This window comes from Myxocyprinus asiaticus, chromosome 8 (assembly GCF_019703515.2).
Source record: "Myxocyprinus asiaticus isolate MX2 ecotype Aquarium Trade chromosome 8, UBuf_Myxa_2, whole genome shotgun sequence".
Lineage (NCBI taxonomy): Eukaryota > Metazoa > Chordata > Actinopteri > Cypriniformes > Catostomidae > Myxocyprinus > Myxocyprinus asiaticus.
Genome location: NC_059351.1, coordinates 33,471,399 through 33,488,812, shown reverse-complemented (window position 1 = coordinate 33,488,812; position 17,414 = coordinate 33,471,399). Strand labels below are relative to the sequence as shown.

Genomic DNA, 17,414 nt, shown 5'->3' with positions numbered 1-17,414 from the left:
GCATTTGATATGACAGGAGTTGCGGGGAGACATATAGTATTTCAACTTCTGCCTTGAGAAAAAAGAAAGTGTTCTACATTGTGAACATTAAATCTTGTCTATGTAAAAAATACCTGCCTGTGACAAGTAAATAATCAAAGCCAAGATTTTAAAATATGCTGACTGTTGTTCTCCTGGTTATAATTGCTATAATTATTTTTGGAGCCTGCGTTCTTCAGTGAGGAATTTGTAGAACAGTACATTTCCCACAGCTTTGGAGTGACTGTGTCAGAGGTGTCAAACATGCCTTTGTTAATCACTCCATTGTGATGAAACTGTGAAGATTGGTACTTGGAAAAAGAGCAATATCAGATTCTGGACACTGGGCTGTGGTAGATGATTTTAAACATTGATAGATGTGGCTAGTTAGGACATTTGAATTAATGTAGTTTCTAGTCAAGTACATAAACATTAGCAGTGAGTCAGTGCAGCCCAGTGAGGGTGTGTCTCTCACAGGCTAATGTGGTTTCTGAGCTTTGGTTTTAGCAGGACTAGTACTGGTAAATACCATTGGTGAAAGAAAACATGCTAAGCAGTCTAGAAAAAAACAAGACACAAACAGTATTTGCATTTTTGCATGCTCTACAGGTGCATGTCTGTGTACACAACCAAAACAGAAGCAGTGACAGTGAAGCAAAGGCTTGAAAAATTGCAGTTTGAAAAAAATACATTTAGACCTGCTGTAGTCTTAACACAACCAACAGACTAAACTAAGATTAAAAAATAAAATAAAATATATAGATACTGTTTATGTGCTGATCAGATCTTTGCAGTGAGAAACTGTTTGCAGTTCTGATTTTGTGAAGACATGCACATCTAGGGAGCAAGGAGACATCATGGATTCTATGCTGTTGGATGTACACTGGCGGCCAAAAGTTTGGAATAATGTACAGATTTTGCTTTTATGGAAAGAAATTGGTACTTTTATTCACCAAGGTGGCATTCAACTGATCACAATGTATAGTCAGGACAATAATAATGTGAAAAATTACTAATACAATTTGAAAAAATTAACTAAATTAAACTACTTCAAAGAGTTCTCATCAAAAAATCCTCCACATGTAGCAATGACAGCTTTGCATATCCTTGGCATTCTAGCTATCAGTTTGTCCAGATACTCAGGTGACATTTCACCCCATGCTTCCTGTAGCACTTGCCATAGATGTGGCTGTCTTGTCAGGCACTTCTCACGCACCTTACAGCCTAGCTGATCCCACAAAAGCTCAATGGAGTTAAGATCCATAACGCTCTTTTCCAATTATCTGTTGTCCAATTATGTGTTTCTTTGCTTTATCTAACATTTTCTTTTTGTTTTTCTGTTTCAAAAGTGGCCTTTTCTTTGCAATTCTTCCCATAAGGCCTGTACCCCTGAGTCTTCTCTTTACTGTTGTACATGAAACTGGTGTTGAGCGGGTAGAATTCAATGAAGCTGTCAGCTGAGGACATGTGAGGCATCTATTTCTCAAACTAGAGACTCTGATGTACTTATCCTCTTGTTTAGTTGTACATCTGGCCTACCACATCTCTTTCTGTCCTTGTTAGAGCAGTTGTCCTTTGTCTTTGAAGACTGTAGTGTACACCTTTGTATGAAATCTTCAGTTTTTTGGTAATTTCAAGCATTGTATAGCCTTCATTCTTCAAAACAATGATTGACTGATGAGTTTCTAGAGAAAGCTGTTTCTTTTTTGCGCTTTTTGACCTAATATTGACCTTAAGACATGCCTGTCTATTGCATACTGTGGCAACTCAAAAACAAACACAAAGACAATGTTAAGCTTCATTTAATGAACCAAATGGCTTTCAGCAGTGTTTGATATAATGGCAAGTGATTTTCTAGAACCAAATTAGCAATTTAGCATGATTACTCAAAGATAAGGTGTTGGAGTGATGGCTGCTGGAAATGGGGCCTCTCTAAATTTGATAAAAAATGACTTTTTTCAAATAGTGATGGTGCTGTTTTTTTTTACATAAGTAATGTCCTGACTATACTTTGTGATCAGTTGAATGCCACTTTGGTGAATTAAAGTACCAATTTCCTTCCGAAACAGCAAAATCTGTATATTATTCCAAATTTTGGCTGCCAGTGTAATATGAGCAATAGATGATTTATCTCTGAAAATTGCTTATGATTAGTGGTCAGCCTATAGTATATGGGTTTTTAATGGCTGATCCCAATACTAATGTAGAATTCAGTTGTCATTGGCCACTGAAAAACCTGTATCCATCAACCACTATAGATCATCTCATAATAACCAGATATCGTCCATTTTCCTATCATTAGTTTTAATTCGGCAATGATTCTTTTCTTTATTTGTCCTTTTCTCTTTCCTTGTCTTTTTCTTTTTTTTTACTTTCTATGTTTTTTTCTTTGTTGTCATTCTCTCTTTGTTATCTCTTTGTCTGTCATTGTTTTCTTTTTCCTCTGCATTATCTCTATTTTTAATTTTGTTATCTCTACCTTTTTACAGGCACCCACTTAAAAAAAAAGAAAAAAGAAATTGACTCAAATAGGTGTCTAGACGTACTGATTGTTGCCCCTCCCCTTCCTCCTGAGTGGTCAGCCCTTATTTGCCCATGTCAGAGGCTCAGGGTGCCACTGAGCTCCAGACACATGCCTTGCATACCAGCAGATACTCTGTGCACAGCTGTTGGGCATACCCTGCGTTTTTCAGCACCAGGGAACGGATTGCTTGCATTCAAAGAGAAGCTGGATTGAGGGCAAAAATGACAGATGCTCCTTTACCCCTCACTATTGAGAGGTCGAGTCTACGGTCCGTGAACATGTTGTCCAGCGACTCTATTTTTGGGCGGGCAAATTGAATTGGGGGAAGGGACAATAGAAATAAGTGTTGCATTGCAATGCATCATCCCAAGAATCAAAAGTTTTTCCAATTGTGCCAAATGTATTTTCAGGGTTCCAGGAAAAAAATCAGAGATGTGATTCCAAGATGGCATGCTTGTATAATAAAGTGAATTGTGCAATCAAAAATATTTACTAGTGCTCAGTTTCAGACAACCACGCCTTACAACACACTGTTGTAAACCAACGGCCTGCATCCTCACCCTTCCTTTTTTTCTGAATTTATACAAACAACCAACCCTAATTGACTTTATACCATTAAATATCTAAACAATATCCTATTTTATTGTACAACAAATGATTGGGAGTTGTCAAATTACACACCAATTTCATCACAAATATTTCTATAGGTGTTGGTTATTATGATGGTAACATTTTCTTTTAAATCTTTACAAAAATGCTTGCATTTGGCTGCATGTTTGCAACAGCACAAACAAAAGAAAATCTTGACCTGCCAGTTTGGCCCCTCTATAGGTGTGGTGATGGTTTCAACCAAAACCCCTGGAGCTCTCCCACTTTCAGTAAAAATGGTTTAATCCTTCTGAGATCTGAGCTGTAAATGTAGGAAGATGCAAACGACACTCAGTTTGTTGGGGCATGTTAAGATTTAGGGTTTCAAGATAAAACATTGACTTTGAGCCCTAGGAAATATACTTTGTATGTCAGAAGCAACCACATCTAAGCTTTGCATTGCAATGATTCAGTAATAGCTTAGTTTAGCCTAAGGAGAGCCAGAGCAGAGATGTTATACAGTGAAGTTTATACAGAATGTATTAAATCGACTGTACAGAATTTTCAAGCCTAGGTCTTTTTTTTTTTTTAATTTTTTATCACAGCCATATCTAAAACTTTTGAAATAAACAAACTTTTTTTAGTCTATTTAATTTTGGATAAATAGTTTAATTCTGATTTCAAGTTAAAGGGATAGTTCACCAAAAAATGAAAATTCTCTCATCATTTTCTCACCTTATGCCATCCCAGATGGGTATGACTTTCTTTCATCTGCTGAACACAAATTAAGATTTTTAGATGAATTTCTCAGCTGTTTCAGTCCATACAATGCAAGTGAATGGGTGCCAAAATGTTGAAGCTCCAAAAATCACATAAATCAGCATAAAAGTAATCCATATGACCATATGTAGGTGAGAAACAGACCACTTTCACACTCTTCTTCTTGTGTTTTTGGTGATTCATATTCTTCAAGCATACCACCCCCTACTGGGCAGGGAGAAGAATTTCAAGCAAAAAAATTACTTAAATATTGGTCTGTTTCTCACCCACACCTATTGTATAGCATCAGAAAATATGGATTAAAACACTGGAGCTGTATGGCTTACTTTTATGATGCCTTTATGTGCTTTTTGGAGCATGTTCTGCTGAAGAAAGAAAGTCATACACATCTGGGATGGCTTGAGGGTGAGTAAATAATGAGAGAATTTTCATTTTTGGGTGAACTATCCCTTTAAGTTTGCATGGGCAAATTTGCAGAATCTTTGCTACTTCTGCTGGGATGGATGGATGGATAAATGGATAAACTGTGTGTAGAATTGGTGAATATGGATGCTCTTACATTCCTCTGGTGCCTTTGTCCAGGTTCAGGCAGTACAGATGGTTTCAGACAGCAGAGTGGCAGAACTGCTTAACCAGGTGAAGCTGAAAATGTCAGAGCATGCCCAGATGGTCCAGGAGGAGATGGCCAGGAACTTCAGCCTCTGTCAAACTGAATGTGAAAAACACCAGAAAAAACTGGAGGCAAGGAATTACAAATAAATGTCTCACATTGGCTAAACCTGTATAGGAAAATCCATCAAGATGTCATGCACACAAAACCCAATTAGTATGATTTAATTTAATTGTGGCTTATCTAATTATCATTATCTTATAATTAGAGTCTGCCATCATAGATTTAAAGGTCAAGTGTGTAATTTCTGCACCACAAAACAGAATTGCAAAAAGTTTTTTGACAAAATGGGTTCAAACACTCGTCTGTCTGGCATTGGTCGGACAGAACGACAGCATTGGTTGAGCCTGGTCGAGATGCTCAAATGAACAGAGTACTGTTTTGAAAGCAACACAGTGCCAGAATGCTTAGACTTTGCTTGAGAATCAACCTATTTATTTATTTATTTATTTATTTATTTTACTTATAGTATTATAATTTCACCTTCACCTTAAAATTTGAATGTGAAAGTCTTAAAATGAGCACCACACTTAATCTTAACCTCGCTACCATTCAAACAGCAAACAGCTAAACACTAGGCAAGGGTAGAAACCCAATCTCACCCCTGAAAATAATTATTTAAAATACATATTTTTCAGTATCATAAAACCTTTGTGAACAGGATGTTATGTCACCACCCTTGTTAGTTAGTTTCTCTGTCTTTATCCTTGGAGAGTTTCTAACAGAATAGTTTTACAGGCTACAGACTTCATCAGAGAAGCATCACTGAACTGCAGGCCCAGACTTCTGAGCAGCAAGCACGACTGGAGACATACGAGCGATTGGAAAAGGAGCTAGACGATGTCACAATGCAGGCTGCAGAAAGTAAGACAGGAGACACATCCAGTGTCAGATGTTATCCTCCTGCAGTGATCATGAGTCAGTGTAATTGAATACCAAAGAAAAGACCAAAGATTAGATAAAAACAGCACATCGAGCCAAGTCAAGTCAAATTTATTTGTATAGTACTTTTCACAACAGGCATTGTTTCAAAGCATTTATGAATATAAAGCCAATATTAGTTATTTATGTTTAGAACTATTAGTGGTTAAAATTAGTAAACTAAGTGTCGCAGGTCAACGATTAAACAAAATGATTTTGTATGAACTATAAGTTTTAGTATTAAAGACCTTGAAGTCATCCCAAGTTAACTGAGGAAATACACGTAGATGCATTGTCCTTTGATTTTGGCCAATGAAGGCTTTTGTTAGTGGTTAATTAATTTTCTATGTAGTTTAAAAGAGTGATGTCCTTCCTTTGACCAAGTTGATATAGGTATCATTCAGTGAGGAGCATCGCAGTCCGGCTGGAAGCTTGTGACAGGTAATTTTGGTGAGCCCATGCTTCAGGCAGTGGCTCATGAAGAATCCCATGTCTTTGAGTTTGCATCAATTCATCCTCTGTGAAGTCCATCTTAGTAGATTGAAGTGCTGCAGTTGGTCATCATCACTCAGTGACAGTGGGAATCGGACATCAGGCAGGACAGGAGATGGATCTGGATATAATTCAGAGGTTTAGACAGGGAAAGAAATAGAATAAAATTAGCGTAGATTCCAGTGGTGAAAACGCTGGCTACCATCCCTGGAGTTCGCTAGTTCGAATCCCAGGGCGTGCTGAGTGACTCCAGCCAGGTCTCCAAAGCAACCAAATTGGCCCGGTTGCTAGGGTGGGTAGAGTCACATGGGGTAACCTCCTCGTGATCGCTATAATGTGGTTTGTTCTCGGTGGGGCGTGTGGTGTGTTGAGCGTGGTTGCCGTGGTGGAAAGCGTGAAGCCTCCACACGTGCTATGTCTCCGTGGCAAGGCGCTCAACAAGCCACGTGATAAGATGCGTGGGTTGACGATCTCAGACGTGGAGGGATAATCTGGGATTTGTCCTCCGCCACCCGGACTGAGGCGAATCACTACGCGACCACTAGGACTTAAAAGCACATTGGGAATTGAGCATTCCAAATTGGGAGAAAAAAAAAGAATAAGAGAAGTGTTTTTGGTTCCAGCAGACCTAACTAAAGCAGCATAACTATGAATTGAGGGATAAATTAGGTGTATGCCTTGCTGAATGGATAAGTCTTTAGTCTAGACTTAAAATGAGAGAGTGTGTCTGACTTCCGAACACTGCTAGGAAGACTATTCCATAGCATTTCCAAATATGAAAATGATCTCCCTCTTGTGGATTTTGATATTCTTTGTATTGTTAACAGGCCAGAGTTTTGCGATCGTAGTGAGCGTGATGAATATAGTGTAATAGAAGGTCACTGAAATACTTTGGAGCTTGACTGTTTGAAGATTTTTTAAACAAATTTTTTTATCTTTTGGCTTTTTAATGGGATAGGGAAAGTAGAGAGGTGATAGGAAATCAGAGGGAGAAGAGTGGGAATGGGATCAAGAAAGGACCTCATGAGCCAGGACTTGAACTCAGGTCACCCACGATGCATCAGCACCACATGTCATGAGTGCAGCCTGCTAAGCTACAGCTAGTTCTTGTTAGCACTCTCGTTGCCTCATTTTGAACCAACTGAAGTTTATTTATTTATTTTTATTTAAACCTGCAAGACATCCACCTAATAATGCATTACAATAATCTAGTCTTGAGGTCATGAACGCATTAATCAGTTTTTTGGCATCAGAAACAGATAGCATGTGTCGTAATTTAGCAGTATTTCTGAGGTGGAAGAATGCAGTTCTACAAGTTTTTCAAAGGTTAGATTGCTATCAACCAAACACCAAAATTTTATTTTTTGCTGTAGAAGTTGATGTTACAGTACATCCATCAAGAGTCAGGTTATATTTTAGCCAGGGACTAAAAACTAAATGTTTTTCATTTCGGTTCGTTCTGAACAAAAACGGTATTTTTTCATTCCAGTTCAGAAATCCCGCAGTCTCCTTTCCAAAAGGTTACCGGTTAGAACAAAATAAAAGAGTGGTTAATAACGTTCTTTATAATATGACAGTACTCTGTGCTATGGGGTGGGTGAAATACCAATTACAGTGTTGCCAGATCTCGCAAGAGAAACAAGTGACCTGGTCTGGAAAAACAAGCCCAAAAAAAATATTTTCCTGTGTGGTGGATTTATCGGAATAGAAATCATCACAAGCAGTTAATTAACTGTAAAGTATAATTTTTTTTTTTTACAGATCTGCTTCTGAGTCAAAACCCAGCAGCATCAAATCTGTATTAATGCATCATATCTAACAGTAATTCAGTGAAGACTTGGAAACAACTGAGAAATGTAGTTTTTACCTCTAATAATGCTTTCCTTGTATCTGGATTAGCTGTGCATGTATATGTAGTAATTATAGTTGTTCACAGAATGCGACATCCACTATGGGCAATTAGGCAAAGAAATGTGTGATGTAGCAGTTTCCTTCAGCATCAAAGCATATGTTTCATTTTTTCGGGCAACATGAAGTGATGTAGTTCCAAAAATTTACTGTGATAAACCCTTTGGCCTTTAGTTTCATGAAAAAATTATCTGAACAAAATTAACCAGTTATAACTGGTTACCAGCATTTAAAAATAACTTTTCACTCCGGAACAACTGAAACTCACTTTGTTCCGGTTTTCGGTTACGTTCTGCTAAAAAAATGTTTTCGACATTTTGGTCCCTGATTTTAACGTCTTATTTTTTTATTTTATTTTTTTTCCATTTTTGTTCCAATAATTAGTACTTGATTTTTATTGGAATTGAGTAGAAGGACATTTCTAGCCATCCACTCTTTGATATCATTTATACATTCTGTTAATTTGGAAAATTGTGAAATTTCATTGGGATTCGAAGAAATATAAAGTTGGGTATCGTCGGCATTACAGTGAAAACTAATTCCATGGTTCCTGATAATGTCTCCCAGGGAGAGAATATATAGGGAGAAAAGCAGAGTCCCTAAAACTGATCCCTGTGGCACTCCATACTTAACTTTAATTTGATCAGAAAGTTCCTCATTTACACAGACAAAGAGGTAGCGGTCAGAGAGATAGGACTTAAACCAAGCTAATGCCTGTCCACAAATGCCAACATCATTTTCAAGCCTATCCAAGAGAATGTCATTATCTATGGTGTCGAAGGCAGCTCTAAGATCTAAAAGCACTAGAAGGGAAATGCAGCCGTGATCAGATGATAAGAGCAAGTCATTTGTAACTCTGATAAGTGCAGTCTCTGTTCTATGATGGGGCCTAAATCCTTACTGAAATTCTTCATATATACAATTTCTCTGTAAAAATGAACATAGTTGGGAGGACACTACCTTTTCTAGTATTTTCGACATAAATGGGAGATTTTTAAATATGTCTATTATTAGCCAATTATCCTGGATCAAACTGTAGTTTCATGATAAGCGGTTTGATAACTACCAGTTTAACATTTCTTGGGACATGCCCTAAGGATAATGAGGAGTTAATAACATTAAGAAGAGGTTCTGAGATTACAGGAAACTTTTAGGAGTTTAGTCGATATTGGGTATAACATACATGTTTACTATATTGCCAAAAGTATTCGCTCACCCATCCAAATAATTGAATTCAGGTGTTCCAATCACTTCCATGGCCACAGGTGTATAAAATGAAGCACCTAGGCATGCAGACTGCTTCTACAAACATTTGTGAAAGAATGGGCCACTCTCAGGAGCTCAGTGAATTCCAGTGTGGTACTGTGATAGGATGCCACCTGTGCAACAAGTCCAGTCGTGAAATTTCCTCGCTACTAAATATTCCACAGTCAACTGTCAGTGGTATTATAACAAAGTGGAAGCGATTGGGAATGACAGCAACTCAGCCACGAAGTGGTAGGCCACGTAAAATGACAGAGCAAGGTCAGCAGATGCTGAGGCGCATAGTGCGCAGAGGTCGCCAACTTTCTGCAGAGTCAATCGCTACAGACCTCCAAAGTTCATGTGGCCTTCAGATTAGCTCAAGAACAGTGCGTAGAGAGCTTCATGGAATGGGTTTCCATGGCCAAGCAGCTGCATCAAGCCATACATCACCAAGTGCAATGCAAAGCGTCGGATGCAGTGGTGTAAAGCACGCAGCCACTGGACTCTAGAGCAGTGGAGACGCGTTCTCTGGAGTGATGAATCACACTTCTCCATCTGGCAATCTGATGGACGAGTCTGGGTTTGGTGGTTGCCGGGAGAACAGTACTTGTCTGACTGCATTGTGCCAACTGTGAAATTTGGTGGAGGGGGGATTATGGTGTGGGGTTGTTTTTCAGGAGCTGGGCTTGGCCCCTTAGTTCCAGTGAAAGGAACTCTGAATGCTTCAGCATACCAAGAGATTTTGGACAATTCCATGCTCCCAACTTTGTGGGAACAGTTTGGGGATGGCCCCTTCCTTTTCCAACATGACTGCGCACCAGTGCACAAAGCAAGGTCCATAAAGACATGGATGAGCGAGTTTGGTGTGGAAGAACTTGACTGGCCTGCACAGAGTCCTGACCTCAACCCGATAGAGCACCTTTGGGATGAATTAGAGCGAAGACTGCGAGCCAGGCCTTCTCGTCCAACATCAGTGTCTGACCTCACAAATGCACTTCTGGAAGAATGGTCAAAAATTCCCATAAACACACTCCTAAACCTTGTGGAAAGCCTTCCCAGAAGAGTTGAAGCTGTTATAGCTGCAAAGGGTGGGCCGAGATCATATTAAACCCTATGGATTAAGAATGGGATGTCACTTAAGTTCACATGCGTCTAAAGGCAGATGAGCGAATACTTTTGGCAATATAGTAAACATGTTGTTGATTTTGATGTTTTGATCATTTTTGTTAGCTCTTCCTGACCTATAATAGCGAAGGATTGAAGTTGCTCATAGGGAATAATTTTAGTCTTCTGGGGTGCTGTGGCAGACGGAGGCATAATTCCAATTTTGTTTTCGATTTAGATTTTATCAGTAAAGAATTCATAAAGTCATTACTACTATGCTGCGATTGAATATCTGGTTTAATAGAAGTGTTACTTCTAACCAATTTAACCACAGTGCTGACTAAACACCTAGGATTGTTGTGGTTATTTTCTATGAGTTTACTCAAATATGCAGACTTGGCAGTTTTTAGAGCAAAAATTTGTAATCTAATTTTGTATTCTTCTACATACACTCAATTTTCTGAGCTGCTCTCTTAAGGGCATGACTGTGATAATTGTACCATGGTACGGCATCTTTCTCTTTAACATTCTTTAATCAAAGGGGGGCGACAATATCTAGGGTTCTAGAGAAGGCATTATCTGTATTTTCTGTGACAACATCAAGTTCTTCTGAACTTTTTGGCATACTGAGTATTTGAGACAAGTCTGGAAGATTATTAGTGAAGCTATCTTTAGTAGTTGAAAGAATAGTTCTACCTGAATGATTATGTTGCGTAGATTGAGTTACCTTTGCTAAGCGCTGCATACAAGAGACGAGGCAATGATTTGAGAAATCATCACTCTGCGGCAGAATTTCTATTATCAACATCAATTCCATATGGCAAAATTAGATCTAGTGTATGATTTTGCCTATGGGCTGGACCTGTCACATTTTGTCTAACCCCAACAGAGTTGAGAATATCAATAAATGCTAATCCCAGTGTATCATTTTCGTTATCTATGTGGATGTTGAAGTCAACAACGATTAAAGTTCTATCCACAGCAACCACTAGATCTGACAGAAAATCAGCAAATTCTCAAAGGAATTCAGAATATGGCCCTGGTGGTCTATATACTGTTGCAAGAACAAAAGATTACAAAGATTTCTTATTTATATCTGACGATGTCACATTAAGCATTATCAGTTCAATATAATTAAACTTATATCCAGACCTTTGAGTAACATTGAAAATAGCACTGTAAATTGTAGCAACACCTCCTCCTCAACCTTTCAGATGAGGCTCATGTTTATAACAATAACCTGAGGGAGTATACTCATTTAAATTATATTCATCTGTTTTAATCCAGGTTTCAGTCAAACAGAGCAAATCCAAACTATGATCTTTAATAATTTCATTTACAATTAGTGGTTTGGATGAAAGTGATCTAATGTTTAGTAGCCCTACCTTTATATGGTGTTTATCTTGTTATTTTCAAGTTTGACATCAATAAAAAACATTTTTTAAATGACTTAATCTTGTTTGGTAGTTTGGGGAACAGACAGTCTCTATGTGATATACTGTATAGGTGATTCATTCTCTATGTGTTGTAGTTTATGTAACCTGTGTGATGTCTCAAGACAGCTAGCAGATTTTTGGATTAGCCAGTTTGTCTGCTTCCTGACCTGGGTCCCAATTAGTCAAATATTATCACTATGAAGATTATGAGCCATATTACTAGAGAGGAGAGCGGTACCTTCCCTGGAGAGATGGGGTCTGTCTCTCTTTAGCAGATCAAGTCTTCCCCAAAAACTCTTTCAATTGTCTATGAATCCTGTGCTATTCTCCGGACACCACTCAGACATCCAGCCATTCAGTGACACTAATCTACTATAAACCTCATCACCATGACGAGCAGGGAGGGTGCTAGAGCATATTACAGTGTCTGACATCATTTTTGCAAGGTTACACACCTCTTTAACATTATCTTTAGTGATCTCTAACTGGCGAAGCCAGACATTGTTAGTGCCAACATGAATAACAATCTTAGAAAATCTACATTTAGCATTAGCCAGCACTTGTAAATTTGATCTGATGTCAGACGCTCTGGAACATTAAATACATTTAACAATAGTGGCTGGAGTCTCTATTTCCATGTTCCTTACAATAGAGTCACCAATAACAAGGGCACTTTCAACATGATTCTCAGTGGGTGCATCACTGAGTGGGGAGAATCGATTGGAAATCCTAACAGGAATGGGAGAGTGGTGTCGCTTTGCCCTAGTGGTGTCGAGTATGCTACCGAGACATCACCCAAATGCCCAGCTGCAGGGGTTCTATAGCCGGAACCAAAGTGTGTGTGTTGCTTGCTGTGCTTTCTGCATCTGAAACAGTTTCTACCAGCTTCTCTTTCTCACTGTCCTCCGCCAGCATTCGGATGTGTGTCTCTAACTCATAAACCTTCTCAGATAGCCTGACTAATTCCTTACATTCATCACGTGTGAATCCCTCACTTCACGAAACGATAATATGAGTGGATGCCATGACTTACCGCAATTGTTTGTTGTTGTTGTGGTGGTGGTTTTTGATCAGCGGGGGTTTGAGATCGATGTGAATCCCTCACGTAATTGTTGTTGTTGTGGTGGTTCCTGATCACCAGTGGTTTGAGATCGATGCAATGATCCGTGTAAAAAAAAAAAAAAAGTGGGGGAGGGGGTTGGTTGTGATCTGCATTTGCATGGTCTGTTAGGTTTCATCCAGATCTTCCATATATTATGTGTCGTTGGGGTCTTTTTTCTGCAAAAATGATTCTGTACAATTAATGAGGTCAAAGCTGTGATATAACGGTTAGCACACATACTCCAAACACATTGAATCATGTTGCTAATTCAGGAGATGTAGATTATAGTCATTTTCAGGGTTCGTATGCGTCCTGGAAAACCTGGAATTTTGCAGTACAGTTTTCCAGTCATGGAAAATAAAAATACTGAAATGTCCTGGAAAATAAGTATTTGTCCTGGAAAATATTTAAGTATAAGCGAACTGTTTAACTGCTTTGCTAACAAGGTTTTTGTTACATGTACAAAAATATGGTAATGGTCAGAACTCAAATACACATTTGTATCGTTTTGTCAATGCCAGTGACTGCGTATTGTGAAACAACGCCAACGGTTAACTGTCTTGAACAAATCCCTGTCACATACATTTTGTGCTCATCTCTGCTTAAAATAGTTTTAAGTATTGATATAGTACAAAATAAGATATTTTTTTTCATTCCAACATTGCTGTTGTGTTAACCACAAAAACATTTGAGTTATAAACATTGACTGTCTGACCACTGATTTTTTTGAGAACAAATTCACAAATGGCATTTGCTATGAAACACAGAATGTCATGGAATATGACATATTTGGATGGAAATGAATGTTTGAATTCACAATTAATCAAATTAAAACTGTGATTTGTCCTAGTGTGATAATTAAACTGCAAAAATCTATGATTTAATTGAATAAATATACAATCTGCAAGTGATACACGCTTAAAAATTAATGTGTGAAGCCGGCCGCTCATACACTGAAAACGCCTCATCATGAATATCACGAGCGCTCTTGTGTGTGTGAGATGATGTAGAGTAGAATACTCTGAAGTGCGCAGCACATACAGACTATGTATTTATTTAATTAAATCACAGCTTTACAGGGATTAATAATCACACTTGGCCATGTAGCCAACTACTTATCTGGAGGTGAGACACTACCGTCAAAAACACAGAAACACCAAAATAAAAGCTCGATTTAAATGGACGCATGTGTTTTTGCTTAATATTACACTTGTAGGGCACATAAAATGTCCTGGAAATATCCTGTAAAAATGTGCCTTGAAAAGAGAACACTGTCTTTTGTTTTCTTATCTCGTTCCCCTATCTTCTCTCTGATATTTCTTGTCCTCTCACTATTTTGTCTATAAAGGAAATGTCGAAAAGCTCCCAGAATTAAGGCAGAAGGTCAAATGAGTGCTGTTGAAGAATCTGTTTTATAACTATTTGTGAAACTTTCTTCTGCTAAAACCACATAAGTGCAATGTACTTACTATTTTACCACAAAAAAGCCATTATCATTAAATTAATTATCACAGCCATTGAATTTAAACCATGTTAAATATGTTGCATGTCTGTTTTTCCACAGCTAAACAGTTTTGCATGTTCATAATGCCACACTTTATCAGACCTAAAGATTCTTTGACAAAATACCCTTAGGGCCCTGTCCTTAAACAACCCTCTTTGGAACGTTACTGAATATGCTGACACTGAGCTAAGGTGATGTGAAAAACCGATCAAGCCAGGTTTTTAAGTAGGTTAACAACAGGTTTTGAAAACCATCTGCTTAAGTATTGATTAAGCGAATATGCTCAAATCCACATTAAAATCCACAAAGATCTAACATCAAAAGAATGTCAAGAGAAAGGAATGCAGGTTGGTACTGCATGCAGGCCTTTATAACAAGATTGTGCTTCAAGTCAAACCCCTCTGTCTTTTTACTTTCTTTTCTCCCAAATTGCATGTAATTTTGGTTCACACTCTTGAATGTTTATTTGGTTGTAATAGCATGCTCCTGGTCGAGTCCCTAGGCCTTATTGTTTAAAAACCACATCATTTATATACACACCTCCCTATGCATTGTAAGAAGATAGAACATTGTTTAGTGTCCTTGTAGTGCTCTCCCTTCTGGCCATGTTGCGAGTTGGGTGGTCTAAAAGACATGCTTACTCTTAAACACACTTTTTTTTCCTCCTTTTTTTTTTTTTTTTGTGGAAAATGAAGATGAAGCAGAGAGGGTGCTGTTTTCATATGGTTATGGTGCAAACATTCCAATAACGGCCAAGAGAAGACTGAAGCAAAGGTGAAGTCTTAGGAGGTCACTCCTCTTTGAAAACCAGAAGCTCATCTTTGTGTTTATTGATGATGTTTTTATGTCTGTATGAGTCTAATCATAGGTTTCTGAATGTGTGTGTGTAGTGTTTACTTGGCACACAGTGTTCTGCAGCTGGAGAAACAGAACAAACTGCTTTGGAGAGACCTGGACAGACAGACAGCGCACAGCAGTCAAATCTCTGAACAGGTGCTAAGTTTCACTTTTTGCACAATGCTCTGAATGCTCTAAAACCTGCTCTGAGGAAGGCTTTGGAAAATGCTGAAAGCACATCTGTATTAAAGAGAGCAGACAATACAAACAATAGTCGGTGCAAACCGTAAATGTTATGCTTAAGCATAAGAAACAGACAAATCGATTTGTTTGCTTCATTTTTCTTACTAAGTGTGAGAGGTAAATAAATTAGTTTTAATTATGTCTCACCATTGAGTAGACTAGGTTTGCACTGGTCCTTGCTCTGTGTTGCACTGTGTCCTAACCACATGTTATGCATTTAAGCAACAAGCAATAAAATGTTTTAATATAAGTTTTCATCCTAGAGGCCGATTTATACTTCTGTGCCAAACCCACACAGTAGGCTCCGCATAGTAGCCAACGCAGTGGTTTGCATTTATAGATCTGTGTTGGTGTGTCTGTGTTGTTCTGTGAGTACACAGCCAAGTGCTAGTATTATATTGAGAGAAAGTTCCTTCATTTCTAAAATAACTATAAATTTCATAAATAAGCAAAGGCAAATGCAATTTGTGGATTTAAAAGTATTTATTAAATTATGGTAGCATTAAAAATGAGTTCATCAAAATATGTACATGTTGCATAAAAATTAATAAATACATATTTTGGCTTACATTTGACACTCTGTGCTGTAGAAAAACATCAAATTAATTGATAACTACTTGCTTGTCCAAAACAAAATTGGTGTTGCTGACAAATAAGTTAAGTTTTCATAACTTATGCAAAATGATCATTTTCTGTACATCATACTGTCAAACATACAGTCAAAACATCATACAGATCGAATGGTCTCGATTAGAATACAACTAATATTGTTACACTCACACACCAAAAATATAAAAGACCTAAGAAAAAAGCACAGAGTTTAGAATTTGTAAACTGTGTTTTTTGTCACATTTTCACTTGTAATTGCATGAAATAAACAAAATATAAAAACATCAGATGCTTACAAAAATGGAATCTCCATCCAATCCCATCCCTTCCCATCCGTCCATTCGTCCGTCCATCCATCGTCCATAAATAATAAAAGCAATTAAAGAAAAGTCTGCATGACCTTGGATTTTAAGGTAAACACTATTCATCCATATGCATACATCCACCATGCTTTGTCTACAAATGGCCACTAATTACAGCAAATTCTGAAGCTATAATTCTCACTGAAAAGGTGAAGTTTTTAAATTGCTTATTTCCTTGTAAACAGTGATACACACAGTCTGTTCTAATGCTTAATTACCTTTCAGTTTTCAGTTTCACTCCAGATCTGTTTTATTTGCATATGTCTTCTTGTTAGCTCTGGGCCAAAGCTTACAAAAAACAAAATTCTCTAAGGAAGAAAATATTTCCCTAGAGTTTGAGGAACATGTTGAAACTTTGGAACCTTTCAGAAATAAGATGGAGAACAGGGTTTACATTTAACTTGGCACAGTGTCTGTTCTTTGTTTTCGAGTTCTCTTTATTTAAATAATTTTTGTGTTATATTTGGATTTAGAAACACTTTTAGGGCCTTCCAGTATTTTTGTTAATTTGTACAATTGTGTGGTTTTAATACACAGCAGAAAGTTCTACTGGCTTTAGGCTACCAGAAGGATCAGCTTTCCCTTTCATCTAAAATAGTGCTTTACAAACTCCAGCCTAATGCTGTACATGGATTGATTCATATGGTTATATCTCTACTCAACTCTAGTAAAGACTAGAGACATTTGTAGCCTGTTCTTAACTTAAAATAGTAAAATGTTTTTCATGTTAACAGCTACATTTTAGATGATCACATAATTTATGTCAATGCAAACAGCAAGGGTAAAGCACAATATAATTTTGTCAATATTAAAAGAAAAATAGAGTTTACTCTTACAGAGATCATTAAAAAGTCTTAAAACTTATGAAAACAGAATCTTTAAAAATTAAGGTCATAAAATGTCTTAAATGTATATTTCTTTTTCTACAAGGCATTACATTTTAAGATGATGATTTACGTCTAATTGTAAAATCATAGATCAGGGGTCACAACCCATGGCACGCGGAGGGGTAATCAGTGGCAGGCCTGCAACGGTGAGAGAGGATTGGACTATTTTATTTATATAAATTCC

The 17,414-nt window shown here is 37.6% G+C and overlaps 1 pseudogene; it reads left to right on the top strand.

Annotated features, from left to right (window-relative positions):
- Positions 1 to 17,414, top strand: part of LOC127444757 (progesterone-induced-blocking factor 1-like) — a 59,594-nt pseudogene that overhangs the window by 15,912 nt on the left and 26,268 nt on the right.